Source organism: Sparus aurata, chromosome 2 (assembly GCF_900880675.1).
Source record: "Sparus aurata chromosome 2, fSpaAur1.1, whole genome shotgun sequence".
NCBI lineage: Eukaryota > Metazoa > Chordata > Actinopteri > Spariformes > Sparidae > Sparus > Sparus aurata.
The window spans coordinates 14,296,164-14,311,065 of NC_044188.1; the positions used below are offsets into that span (position 1 = coordinate 14,296,164).

A 14,902-nucleotide genomic window follows, 5' to 3' on the forward strand; every position below is an offset into this window, starting at 1 on the left:
ATGCCAACGTTAGGCTACCTATCTATTTCTGTCACTCCTGTCTTTGCTTACGAATGTGGTTTCTTGGCTTCGGTGCTCCAATTCTTCCTCTTCTCCAGCCTCTCATGTTGGACTGAAGGCAGACTAGACGCTACAGTAACTCACTTTTGCCCCTTTTGAGGTATTATGGGACAGGACCGAGAGAGGCTAGCTGGTTAGCATGCTAACATCAGTAGAAATCTCCACAACACAACACGTAGATGGATTTCAAATGACGTCAGTGCTTATTTATTCAAACTCTGTTGGTTATTTTAGTTAATTCATAATTGTTTTGAACTAAAATGATTACATATAGCCCCCTTAGTACTGAGGCCATAAACTGTGTTGAGACATAAAGGTTATCAAAGGCTGTCATTGCAAAAGAGCCACTGTAGAAGAAGAAAGAACAAGAAAATAGTCAATCAAATTGATTCTTCAAGAAAACAACCAGGGGACTAATTTATTTAGCTCCACTCCTGTGTCTTTTTCTCTCCTTTCTTTCTTCCAGCCCAAACTTTTTGCATGTAAGTTAAAAACCTTAGGGGGCTTTGTTGCCCTTTTTTCACTTAGTATCGAACATCAACTGGATCAAACATCACGCGGCTGGCTGCTCCATCTTGTGTCCTCATTAAAGAGCAGAGCAATTAATCTACCATTAGCACAACAGGAGGTGAGCTTGGCCAAGGAGGGACATTGATTATTCAATCCACCTTTTTTCTTTCCTCCTCCAGTCCTCCTTCACCTCTTTTTCTTCAGTTTTTTGTGCATGCAGAGAACAGTGCAGGAGTAAGTTAGTGATGAAGGAGTTTTTAGTGTGTGTTATTGTGCACTAGAACTGAAATCACTTGTCAATTAATTATTAATCAACTTATTTGCAACTATTTTCGTAATCACTTAATCGTTTAAGTAAATTTTAGGCCAAAATGCAACATAAATGGCTCTGAAATATGAATGTTTAGTGATTTTTCGGGTATTTCCAAAACAAGAAAGCAATCCAGGCGCAGTGAATGCAAGAAAATGTGTCAAATGTGTTTTTTTATAGCGATGTATCATTACAAAAGAAGACAAATCATTAAAAATAGTCTTAATGTTTTGACAAGCTTCAGACATCCTGCCTGGAGAGCCCTCTTGTGTCTTCAAAGAGCGACCAATACATTTATTTGTTTAAATTCTAATTAAAAACGCAACCACTCATCTCTTTCCTGAACATTTCTGTGGGGTTTGGACTGTTGATCTGACAAAACAAGCCATCAGTCTCTGGGATAATGAGATGGATAGATGGGTATTTTTTCATTATTATCTGACTTTTTATATACCAAATGAAAAATCAGTTACTGGACCAAAATAATAACTAGATGTAAAATAACAAAAAATTCATTTCACATAATTTTTCTTTGAGCTCTGTAATCCTTGCAAGGGCAGACAAGTGAGAGGCAGTAACAGCATCATCGCCCATTAGTCGCTTTCTTCCTCTTCATTTTAGGAGTTAATGCTTGTTTATCAATGCGACAAGAGCTGGAGAGAATCCTTTCAAAACGACTTGGCAAGGACACGAAGAGAGTCAGCCGCAGTTTTTCTAATGATTGCAGAGGTTTTGTTTGCTCCTTAGTGTTTTTTTCTCTTCCAGTGAAAGAAATCCTCCCGCTGTCTTTTCTTTATTTATTTCTCTCTTTTTTTCGCCTTTGATCGCTCCCAGCATGGTTGACTTCCTTCTCATAATGAAAGTATTAGAGACATGGCAACAGAAGACCTTGTGGCTCTAATTCCGCTGTAGAAATCTTCCTAATATTGCACAAAACCCAGGCAAACCTTCAGATACACACTGCCAGTATATCAACGATGACCTGAGCACACACAACTGTTTCCAGGCATGCATACACACACACACACAAAAATGTAACACACAGTTGGCTTAGGTTTCTTCTTCTTGATTAGAATCACCCCGTTTACCTGTGAGACTCTCTGTCCCAGAGCCAATTATCCTCCCTTATCTGTGTACAGTTTGCTTTTGTGTGCGTTTGTGTGTGTGCTGTATGCATACTGCGTGTGTGTGTCACACTTTCCTTGTGTTTTTTTTTCCTCCTCCTGTGCATCAGGGAGGTGTGTGATTGGCAGTTACGAGTGTGAGAAAGTTCTCCGTCAGAAAGGCTACCTGGATCAGTTTCAGGGCCGGGCCGCGGGGCGGGCTGGACTGCAGGGGGAGAGAGACAGGGAGAGGTGGGACACACAGCGGCAGCGTCAGTGCATTTCGGGCTGAAAGACTTGCTTTATCTGGCCATCTCTGGGAGGTGGAGGGTGGAGGGAGAGTGATCCCCCTGCCCCAGGTGAGGGGATGAACAGGTGAGCGTAGTCATTATGAGGAAAGGTGAGCTCTCTCTGTCCCCTGCCCTCCCCGTTCGGTCTTTCTTTCTCTCTTTCTCCCACTAATCTCTTTAGGGAACATTGTGCAGTCATGTATTTGCTTATGAATGTGAGCATAGTTGTAATTTGCAGTGTTGTGTTTGTTTTGAGTGTAATGTTTCATGATTACATGGTGGTTTTTGTCCCTGCTGGGCTGTTGTAAGTCGGCGCTGTGACGGCTCTGGTTAAAGCTTGTTTTACCAGTCAGTCATTGTTAACAAGCTGTATCTTAGTTTCTGTAAAAACTAAGATACAGCTTGTGTGGCACAGGAAGTAAAGCGCCAATTGGAGGGTTGGTGGTACAATTCCTAGTCGCTGCAGTATACACATTGAAGTGTCCTTGGGCAAGATACTTAACCAATACTGAACCAATTGGCTTCCATCAGTGTGTGAATTTATATGAATCTCTTCCGATGAGCAAGTCTGCTGCTGGCATGGTAGCCTCTGCCACCAGTGTATGAATGCTGACTTTAAGTGCTTTGAGTGGTCAGTAAGACTAAAAAAAGCACTATGTAACTACAGTCCATTCACATCTCAGAGCAGCGCTGGCCAGTCAATACTTGCAGGACACCCTCATCCCTCACCTGTAAGTGTTTGCTGTAGGCTATATGTGCCCTGAACTGTGGCCGAGCAGGTCCAAATATCACATCACCCCCAGTAACTTCTCAAAGACCGTTTTGATATTTTGGATTATTTTAGATAAGTCTTATTTATTTTCTTGAGAGTTAGCTGAGCGTGTTGGAATATACTTTGTTATTATTGTTATTCAAAGCAGCACACTCTCGGAGCGTCAGAGCACTAAGAGCAGTCAGTGTTTCATGAACAGTTGAATTGTCCTCGTGCATTTCTCAAACTTACTGTCACAGTCATATTGTTACTGGTGTGTTACATCATCCTCCTCAATTTTGCCAAGCTCTTGCACAAGAGGCACTTCATTTTGTATTATGGCACATATCGATAGCAACGTTTTTCGTTCATCCATTTTCTGACAGTTGACAGAAAGCACACAGTCTTGAACAGCCACGCTCCCATTTCAGTGCAGAGTACCGGATTAGATTCAGGCTGACGAACGTACCTATAATATGAAGATAGCTTCATGAAGCTTCAGCAGCCAGTTACCTAACGCAGAGGGAAACAGCTAGCCTAGCTCTGTCCATAGTTTAAAAATACATCTATCAGCTCCACTAAAGTAAAGCTCACTAATTATTAACATGTTTTATATTATGTGCCTGATCAGTAAAAACAGATTTGGAACAGATTTGTGGGTTTTTTAGGAGTTACATGCAAATAAATACGTGCTAGCAAGACGGCTAACTTTTGATTGACAAGTAATATGGGGGAGTATAGGCGAGGCTACGTAACTCCATCTAAAACTTCTTAATTGCCATTTTTACATTTATGTTTGTGTTCTGATTAAACAAGATAAACCATGTTTAGTAAACTTTAGGGATCTCTTGCCTGGTTAACCTTCCCCCCTGGCGTCCAGTCTTTATGCTGAGGTAAGCTAGCCAGCTAACCAAACTTTCAACACACAGATGTAAATCTAACCAGTGGAGTTTTTTCCAAAATGTCAGACTGTTCATTTAGGATTCAGCGGATGAATGTTACAAAAATGTCAGTTGTGTACTGAATATTCATCAAAGCAACACAAATTGCCACTAAATGGTGTCCACTTTTGTGGTTAAATCATCCTGTCAGTGTAGTCATATGAAAAGCAGAATGGCAGATGAACGTAATAGGATGTGTCTCTGTGGTTTTACTTGTCTGGTTTCAGATGTGAACACCAGATTTCGCTTTGCCTCCTGGACATCAGTAATCTTACAGACGTGGCTTCATTTTGACCCCAGCGTTACAATCACAGACACTCAGCGGTCTGGGATGTTTTAGCTGCGGCGCCTCCGCAGAGAGACGGGAAAAGTTCAAAGACTTCATAACTGCGAGGTCATTCCTTCAAGCCGTCTCTGTTGGTGGTTTCGCTGCTGAATCTGTTTGGATGTAGAGAGGGAAACAGAGCAAACTGCCAAGAGAGAGCGTTTCAGTTTGTTCCTGATGAATCTGTTTATCTGACAGGAGTGGGAACAAGTCAGTGAATGAATCAGGAAGGATGAATGAAAAGCTAAAAGTGAAGGCGAGTTGGCAGGTACACAGTGCAAAAGCTAATGAACAGGTGGTGATAGTATAGACAAAGCTCAGGTGGATATGTATAGACCACCGCTCACCAGACATTACGGGAACTCAATCTGATGTTTCCTGACCTTTTGTCACCCTGAGCTGGTTCATCAAGGTCTGTTTAAGTCGAGCTCTTTTGTTTAAACGAGCGTGACAAATGACAATATGATAGGTGCTATGGAAATACCGAACATGAGGTGAATGCTGCGCTGCTCAGACTCAGTCATGGTCAGGTTCACTGCCAGAGGCCAAAGCTGACTGTTCCTGGGAAAAGACTCACGTTAGGCTGAGAGTGTGTGTGTGTTTGAGTTTTCAGTGCACGCCAACTTTGATCACCGTGTGCTGATGATCGCTTGTCATTCCCGGTAAATGTATGGAGTGTGTTTGCATATTTGATATCACAGCCCCAGAACTGGCTCAACTAAATGGGATGCAGCCTTCATTAATGTTATGAATACAGATAACTGGACATAAAATCTAAAATCTGAGTTCTTTAAATGGCTCCACATCGGGAGGAGTAAAACAGAATATGTGTTTTTTTGTTTCTAGCGGAAGGAACCATCCATGTGAGCTTTCAGTTCGTCCTCAGTGAAAATGTTTTGAGAGAGCTTCTTCTCCCAGAGCTCCGAGTTCAGCATGCAAAGTGCGGCAGTCATGCAAATATGTTCAGGTGTATCTGCTGTGGGATGAATCTTCTTATCAGTCTCTGTCTGCTTTGATGCTATTCTACTGTCTTTGTGTTTCTTTATGTAAGTAAAAGCAGCATTACTGCAATGTAAAAATACTCCATTACAAGTAAAACTACAGAGGTATTATCAGGAAAACACACGTGACAGTGAAGCACTTGTTTTGCGGAAAAGTAAAACAAGTATGTTATTATAAATTATGATAACCTGATATAAGACCATTTCACATTACAAGTGACAGTCACACGAGACCGCCACCGTCACGTGGTTGGTATGAAACGGTCACAGTTTAGTTATGTCACGTACACGTATGTAATATTACAATACATATCATAATGTACCGTAGATCATTTTTAAAAGTCAGCATTGACATTTGGTTTCACACAGGAAACCAACAGCCTAGTCCTGGGTGAATGTCTGGGTGTGTTTGACCCCTCCATCCACGCCACCTCCTGCCTACACAGACTATGACAATCTTTATATTGCGTCTCCTAACGTCCTCCTTTGCTCCCATCATAATTACTACCCCTAGAAGTCACCATCTTGCAATAAACATAGATATAGGTCGCTAAGCTGCTTGCACAGACAGCTGTTTTTTCTGACGATGATGGCCTAGTTTTATGAATTCTCGCAAGTCAAATACAAAGCTTAGGGATTGGGGGATTGGCTTTAGTTGGAGTTGATTAAATGGGAGAAACATCTTTGATATTGGACTACTGTCATCAGCTGGCTGCCTTAGCTCAGCTGTATGGGGGGTTCTGTTCCAGACTATTTCTTGGCCAAACAATGGATCTAACCTCGACTTCATGGCTGAGAATTACTCAGATCTTCTGCATTGTGTGGCCCAGAGGGTGCACACTGGAGACGCCCATCGCCAGAGCTGGCTCACTTCCGGTTTAACTCCCGCCTAACTTGAATAAGGATAAGATGATTTTATCTTGCAGCTCTTCTACGCTTTAGCTCAAACTATGAAAGTGTCACAGGGGTTGTGCCGCTTCAAAAATATATCCACCGTTTAACAGCCGCTTCTTTCACAATACTTAAGAAAGTGATTTTGGGCCCCAGTGCATCACGTGACGATGCAATTACACGGTTTAGCGTGGTGTCTCCATTGGTTGCCTAGCAACTGCTCAGAGCCCAGTAACAGCCTGTCACATAATTCCCCGTAAAATGGGGAATTGTCATTTTTAACCTTGAGTTATTGTACGGACTAAACAAATGAGATACAATATGTTAAGTAGTGAGCATTTTCTTGCCTTTGAACAGATAATATTAATCCAAAATTAAACCTAACTATGAATGCAGTGGAGTAAAGAAAAAAAAATTTCCCTCTGAGACAAAGTAGGAAGTTGGATAAAGTTGAAACACTCAAGTAAAGTAACTCAGAACTGCACTTAAATGCAGTATTTTACAACGTGATTACATTCAACTACTGAAACTGATCAGAAGAGACTTTCGATACCATCATATAAGACACACACACACACACACACACACACACACACACCGTTGTAACCTGCACATTCCTGCTGTGTGGGAGCCGAATCAGGGGGAAGTCAGTGAAGGGAAACGACAGGAGAGGAGCATAGTTGGAGCTTTCTTCCTCTACCGAGTCTCTCTTTCACTCTTTCTCCTCCCGTCGTTTGTGCCCAGCTCTCTTTTGTCCCCTAATTGACTCTCCTACGCAGCCTCGCATACCTGCGTGTACGCTGATACTGTTGTGCACATCGCTTGTACATATAAACCTGGAGGCTCGTACACACACACACACCACACACACACACACACACACACACACACACACACACACACACACACACACACAGTTTTCTCCTCATAACCTTTTCTCTCTGTAGACACACCCAAAAACACACACACACAACACAAAGAAGGTTAATTCCGTTGGGATGTGGAGCTGGTGTTTTTTAGAGATAAGTTAATAACTCGGGGGTAAATGTCTCAAGGGAAGCTTGTTTTAATGATTTCATTTGTGTGCAAATTGGATCGAGCGTAGGAGTCTCTTTATTAGAAGAGAAAAAAGGGCACAAACATGATCACTGTGAAATTACAGTCTCTGGCTATCAGTGTGTCACTGAATGCATCGCAGGTACACAATCTTTTGAAAGGGTACACAGGTGTAATCACAGCAAATAGTTGACGCCATCGATCTCTTTCTCTTCTCGTCGTATCTCCTCACCCGTCGTCTCTCTCCCACACACGCCCTCTCTCGTTTTCGAATCCCTCATTGTGAACCTTTTGTTCTCCGTGTCACTGCCCTCTGACATCTCGTCCCTGTGGATCACACAGTGCAGCTGTCATAAATCCTCCTCCTCCATCTGCGGTTTCTTGTGTTGATGAAGCTTCACGGGGTGACCACAAACATTTCAAGCGTCAACATTGTGAAACGTATTCTGACCTCAGTGAGTCCTCAGTGTGATTTCAGTCCTGTCACATGATGCCTCTCCCGTTAAGATCTGTCGTTCCCGTCCACTGTGATCATGTGCATTTTCGTGTTAATTGGCATCAGAGTTAACGATCCACATTTCTGTAGTTTGATGTTCACTCCATTTTGAATAAATCAACATATATGGAAGTCATCATCATATCATACAGTACTGGTTTATCACACTTTAAGCCTTCATCTTTTATGTTTCCTTCTGTTTCTCCTTTTGTGCATTAATCGCTGTTTTAAAGTCACAATGCTACCGTGGATTTTTCTGCAGTCGCAGAAAATGCACATAATAAATTCACATATTTTCTCCTGTAATTCTTTAACCACGTCATAGTTATAAAGCATTGTTCCAAACTAATTTGAATCTTAAGCCATTCTGCTCAGAGGTCAGATTGAGGCTGTTAGTGGAGCAGCAGAGGCATGACAACCTCACAGAGCGCCTTGTCATTATTTCCTTTTCCTTTGTATTTTCCCCACAATCTTTCTCTGAGGCCAGTTTAAGACTGTCTAGTTTAGGTGTGCTGGCATCTCTGATAAGGTCAGAGGAAAATGTATGCACCATCTTTTTTTTATCACAGATGTATTGTAAGTAGGCTTTGGATTTCAGTAATTGAATCAAGACTAGATCCCAGCACAGACAGTAAAAGGTAACCATATGACAATTTGCAAATGGATTCCTTAAAAGACCTTTTCCTGCCGTGATGCACTGGTCAATTTTCACATTTTTGGGGGGGAATTTCCTTATCCAGACCTCTGATAACACATGCACGCACACAGTGTTGACACACACTGTTCTGTACAGACACACACACCACTCCCAGACCTGTTCTATTTTCTCCCTCTTAATGCGTCTATCTGAAAGTGCAGCCGTGGACGTGAAGCATCCAGCGGCTAGACAAGGTAATTTCCTGCGGAAGTCGGAGAGGCCAAGGAGGAGGAGGGAGGTGGAGGGTTGTGTGGGTTTGAAGGGGAGCAAGGGCAGTAAGTCTGGGCTGGCTGATGTGAGGGAAGGGTGGAAGGTGGTAGAGAGAGTCAAGATTAATGAGCAAAAGGTTAAAGTTGATGTAAGCGCTGCGGAGGGGAGACTGAGTAAAGAAGAAGGAAGTGGGAGGGAGGAGGGGAGGTTCAGGGTTTGGAGTGGATGATCTCAGCGTGGGGTGCAGGTGTTTTGGGTGGAGGTGCAGATGTAGACAGTGAGGTGTGTGTGTGATAACGTCTGACTCACTCTGTTGAGAGAATCATAAGCAGCAGGAGGTAAAGGAGGGGAGGGATGATGGGAGGACAGGATGGATATGGGGCAGAGCGACATGGAGGATGAAGGCATGTCGTGTCAAGAGGCCTCTGTTGTTCTGCAGCGTTTGAAGACTCTTCAAAGTTTAGTTTAAGTCAATTAACCCTGCAGGAATGTGACTGTCAGACAGACAGAGAGGGACAGACGGTAGTGGTGTGTAACTACTGTACTTATGTAATTTTTGAGGTACTTTCATAAGATTACAGTGAAAAACATGAAATAATCTTTAAAAAAATGGAATTATTTATATAATCTTAAAAATACAATAATTTGTCAAAAATTAAAGAAGTGCTTTTATAGCAACATTAGCTAGCATTAGCAATGTTAACATTAGCTAGCATTAGCTGTGCAAATTGCTTAGTTAACCATTATAGTTGCCAATGCTAGCAAGCAAGCATTTCTGTTGCTAACACTAGTTTATGTCAGTTCATGTTGTTAAAGCTAGCTTACATTAGCATTGTTAATGCTAGCAAACGTTAATGTTGCTAATGCCCAGTAGCAAACATTACCGTTGCTAACACTAGTTAATGTAAATTAATGTTGCTAACATTAACTAACACTGACATCGCTAATGCTAGCTAATGTTACTGTTATTAATGCTAGCTAGCTGCCATCAGGGCAGAAGTCGGCCATTTTTACGTAGGCTATCTTCTGCCAAGACTCTTGATGCTGACAAAACACAATTAGCACTTGATACCAACAGTGTATAATTGGGTGAAAACTGCTTATTTTATATCAGACAGAGATGGACAAAACAATAATTTTGAACCTGACAAAATGTTTCCAATTATTAATTCACAATCACAATAAGGAAAAGAGATACTTTTATACTGCCTCTAATACCGGGGAAACATAATTTCTTTGTGCCTTCCATAATTGTTCCAAATAATTGTTGTCCAATAAATCAGTTTTATGATGTGACAATACTGTGGTTAAGGTTTGGTTCGGTTTAGGCACCAGACTCTCTTTTGGTACTTTGTGCAGTTTTGTTGTTCATGCAGCTGGTAGCCCCTTGATGAATCGGCAGGATTCTTAGCTGTTCATCATAGCAGTGTTGTGTGAAACTGCCGTGGGATCATCTTCAACCTGACACAAACACAGAAGCTATGGAGGGTTTTAAAAGCATGGTGCTCTTGGGTCTGTGTATGTGGCTGTTCGTCACAGTAAGGAGACAAGCTTTGTTTAAGATAAGGCTGAAGGCAGCAAGAAAAAAGACTGAAAAACAGTTGTCTGGAAACTGATGAAGTGTGAGGTACCAGCTACTATCCCAAAAAACAAGTGTTCCAAGCAGTCAAATCAGGTTGAGTTGTACCATGCAGTGGAAATCAAGTGTTTAATACCTGACTGTATATACAAAGTCATTAAACACTCGCTCCACATCGACCAGCTACAGCAGTAAAATGCTTCTTATGCAATGAAGCAGCTGTATTCAAAATGTAAGTCATTGTAACAGTCACAGGTGTCATTTTAATGCAGAATCAGAAATTAAACTTTTGGTACACTTTGCTGATAATACCTTTGTACTTTCAATTATGTAGGAGATTGAATGCAGGACGTGTGATAGAAGACATTTTTACATTCCTGTATTCTTAAGTAAAGAATCTGAGGGCCTCCTCAAACACTGATGAGCCAGAGTTTGAAGGAAGGTCGAGTGATGGGGAAGTGGCGGAGTTGACGGCGGTGGCTGAATGGAAAGTGGGTGAGGGCGGAGAGGGAAAGATAAAGTCTGATGCTAATTACGTCCAGAATGAAAGAAAAACAGAAGAGACGGTCGAGAATGCGAGCGCAGAGACATTTAATTATAGAGACGGGGTCATGGGAGCAGGGTGGGGTGGACGGCTGCACACCGGGGGTCTAATTCCACATCTCGTGCTGTCTCTCTCTCTCTCTCTCTCTCTCTCTCTCTCTCTCTCTCTCTGTGTGTATGTCTGTGTGTGTGTGTGTGTGTGTTCCACCTAAGTGCAGGGAGATGGCCTGCATTGGATTATATCCACAGAGACTTTAGAAATTCACAAATTAGCCACCTTATTGATTTCCTTCTTTGTTATTGTCGGCCAAGAATCTATCAATAACACAATAATCATGTTTGACACAAGGATTCTTAGTTTGTGGGTCTGTGGGGAGCCCCCTGTGTCCTGATAACATTTTATTTTATTCTTCAGTGGAGCGGAAATCAATCTGACATCTATTATATTCTCGGCTTTGTGGCCTTCTTTGCACTTTGATGCTAACAACACAAAGCTGACAACGTGGTTCCCGCTTCGACATACTCTCATATTTACTGTTAGCACTTAAAACACTGTAGTGCTTCACCACTGGAATAATAATGGCATTGTTACTGTGGTTACCTCCACTACTAATCTGTAGTGCAGGTGAGGTGTCAGCCGTCCAATCCGGCGCAGGCACAGCTGCTGTCATGTCAACCGTTTGCATGTTTGTGTCTTTTGTGTTTGTGAGCGCAGCCTGTAATTACTCGAGCTTTCCGATGCAAAGGGTGAGAGTTGGCAGGTGTACGAAAACAGCAAATGTTCTGCTGCGGATTATGAATATTGAGCCTTGTGTGAAACATTTGCAGTTAATTGAATTTTCTCCATCATTGACAAAGCGAATGTTTAATCGTCAATTAGTCATCTGCTCGTTTGTGCGTGTTCGTACAAGATTTTACTGCCTGAGTGCACTTATGTTCTTGTTATGTGCATAAAGGCTGAAGTGCATTTGTTTAATTAGTGTATTTCAGCTTTACGTGATATTAATGAGTTCAGCCCTGTGATTTGATTTAACTTTATGTTTGGATTTCTACTGTTTGATTAGCTGTGGAGCTCCAAACTGGAACAAGGCAGTAAAAGATTATCAGATGCCTCAAACATATAGATTGTAATGTTAGTTAGATAATTAAAGTAGAGTATTAAATCAGAAGGTAAGAAAATTTTTTTTCATTTTTTTCATTCATCACAGGTCAGTTCATGAAATTAATTAAATGTTTGAATTTAAAACAGCTCCACACCCTGAACTAATCACAGTTCTGCACATGCAATGCCACGCCCATCTCATTATCATAAGCACTAGCATAATCGCAAACATGGAAATGTAGTGGGAATGTTGCTGATGAAAACAAAGAATGGATAAATAATTCAATGTGTGCCAAGACAAACAAAGAAAAGGAAGGAAAACAAAGTTAGAAAATAAAGGAGGTAGTGACGGATACAGAGAAGCAATCAGTAGAAATAAATTAGAGCTCAATTGATTTTGTTGACTGAGGAACTGTCTGACGTTCATTCCATCTTAATTGTGTAACTGACTTGTCAGATAACCATTTATATTTCTTCTCCTGATTACCTAATCATTTCCATGAATGTTTTGAGGGTAAAAAAACACGTCATTTGGTGATAATTATATGGAGAGTATAGAGAGTGCTCAATTTGCACATCTCAGTTAATGAATCCTGGTTAATTACTTGCACTGCGGGACAGCAGAACATGAAATCATCTTCTGGAAGCAGATTCTGCTCTGAGAGAGCTCGGAGATTACTTTTGTGGATTAATCCTCACTCCTGTTTATCAACCTGACTGCAGCAGTGATCCACGGAGATGAACTCCATTGTCGGTCGTTTACTGTAATATTGAGTGCTGACTGAGCTGGACATCACGTTAGGTAAGAGGAGAGGGGGAAAAGAAGAGAGAGTACCGGAGTCCCTGGTGTGGTGCATTGCTCGCTAACATTAGCCAGAAACTATGCATGAGTAACTCGAATATACACAAATGATCATGATTCAGAAATATTGCGCTGTCTTGTAGCAATCGAACGCAGAAGTGGCTGTCCTACGAGATGACTATGCCAGCAGTGGGCCCAAGCTAATCTGAGTTTGAGACCCCTGCTTTCAAACTCAGATGAAATCATTAGGAAACTACAGACACATAGAATAAAGTGTTTTGTCGAGGATGGTAGCTATTGTTAAATGATTAAAGCACCAGATCCTGCTGTCTGAAATGATAAATGACGCGTTTCGTCTACCACACTCTCCATTGTGCTACGTAGACTAACATTTTCGGGGCTGAATGAAAGCATTGTATATGGAAAATAAAGCAACCTGGGTAATATTGGATGCCTGACAGTGTGTGTCTGACTTGCGTGTGCGTGGAAGTATGTATGCATTAGTGTGTGAGCTCTGAGGGGAAATTCCTCTCTCAGGGCTGGGAGTCCTTCCTGTCGTAGAGCTGTGTTTGTACAGCCTGGCTTTGTCGGGATATCCTACCCTGCCCATGTCTGAGAGAGAGGGAGAGATGGAGGGATGGCAGGGGGGCGAGAGAGGGGCATCCATGGAATCGGGGAGGGAGGGAGCGAGGGAGAGTGAGGGGTCAGGCTGAGAAAGTGGAGCAGTGGATGAGGCAGTGGAGTTCGTAGGATGGAAAATATGGTAGATTTTTTTTAAAACCTTCATCTAATCGAATTTAACATGCCATCGCTAATGTCTGTACGGTGGTTTGAATTAGCATAGCTCGCTCTAATCCTGAGCTTTACCGCTGTTAGACCGGCGTGAGGCTGCAGGCGATTGGACGGGGCCAGACGACCAGACGGCCTCCAGCCTGAGGGAAGGGACGACTCATCATCAGGACTTATTTTTAGTTTTGATGTTGTCTTGTCTTTTTTTTTTTTTTTTTTGATTGTTTTGTAAAAGAACAGTTCCTTCTCCAGCCATGAAAGGCTCAGACCATCTGCACATGGCATGACTGGCAACTATCAGAGTGAGATCTGACTGAAAATGAGCTGCTTTCTGTGCAAGGACCTGACCTGAACTCACAGAGATATGAAAGGAAATCACTGCAAACTGCTGCAGAGTGGAAGTGGTTGAGATGGAGAGACAAGATGTGATTTATGGGCATTACAGAGCTAATCAAATATCCACTTGTACACTCAAAAAATATCCGGCTGCAGTACAGTGAACAGCTGAAACATGTATCTGATTACTCATATCAGATATTCTGTGGACAAATTGAAATAGTGATATGTCGCACACAGTGTTACACACAGCTGTAAACAGTTATGGAGAGCATTTAAACAGGAAGTATACAAGAAAGAGTGTTCTTGTTCAGTTTATATTTATTACCCTCGCTAAATAATTAAACAAGTGTAGATGCAGCTAAAAATGCACCAGAGAGTTCAATCCAGTGTCCTCTTTTCAGGGAACGAGTCCAACCAAACACAACAGTCTACATCGAGGTTTCAGGGTTCAAATAACTCGGCTTCATTCTCTGTCTTCCTCTCATACACACAATATATAACACTTTACTTTAACACAAAAGCTTCCAACACATAATATTGTTATGACGTGATGAGTTTTGTTTGTGTTTCGCTCCTACATTACGTCTGACGATTTTTTATTCACCACAACGGTGTTGCACTCAGAATCTGCCTATTCCTACATAATGTTGCTTTAAATGGCCCACGTGGCCATGACCTTTTTCACGGTAGGTGTTTTGATTTGTCAAACACAGGTGTAACTAATTCGCTAATGGTAAGACTTGGATTAATTGCTGGACCAGAGACATCGTTAATGTTGATTTGTTCCACCTGTGGTTTTTGCTGCTATGACATGTCAACGTGTCTTAAATGGTCCACAGTCGAGAAAACAAACTTGCTTGTCGAGATTCTATATCGTTGAAGACAATGTCATGTTCTGGAATTAGTATATTAAAACTTTAGAGCATTTTGCTTTTCACCTTGAGGTTAGTAAACAGGATCCTTTTGGGATCTTGGATTTCTGAAATGACCTTTTAGAACATGATAATATTCAATTTGGAGTCATGATGGAAGATTAGCAAAAGGAAAATATGCAAAATCCTGATCATTATGGCCATATAATGATCAATTAATCCAAAGATGTACAGA

At 41.7% G+C, this 14,902-nt stretch overlaps 1 protein-coding gene across 2 annotated transcripts in view; it reads left to right on the plus strand.

Annotated features, from left to right (window-relative positions):
- LOC115576368 (protein jagged-1b) overlaps positions 1-14,902 on the plus strand; it is a 49,814-nt gene that overhangs the window by 7,207 nt on the left and 27,705 nt on the right. The window lies entirely within an intron of this gene.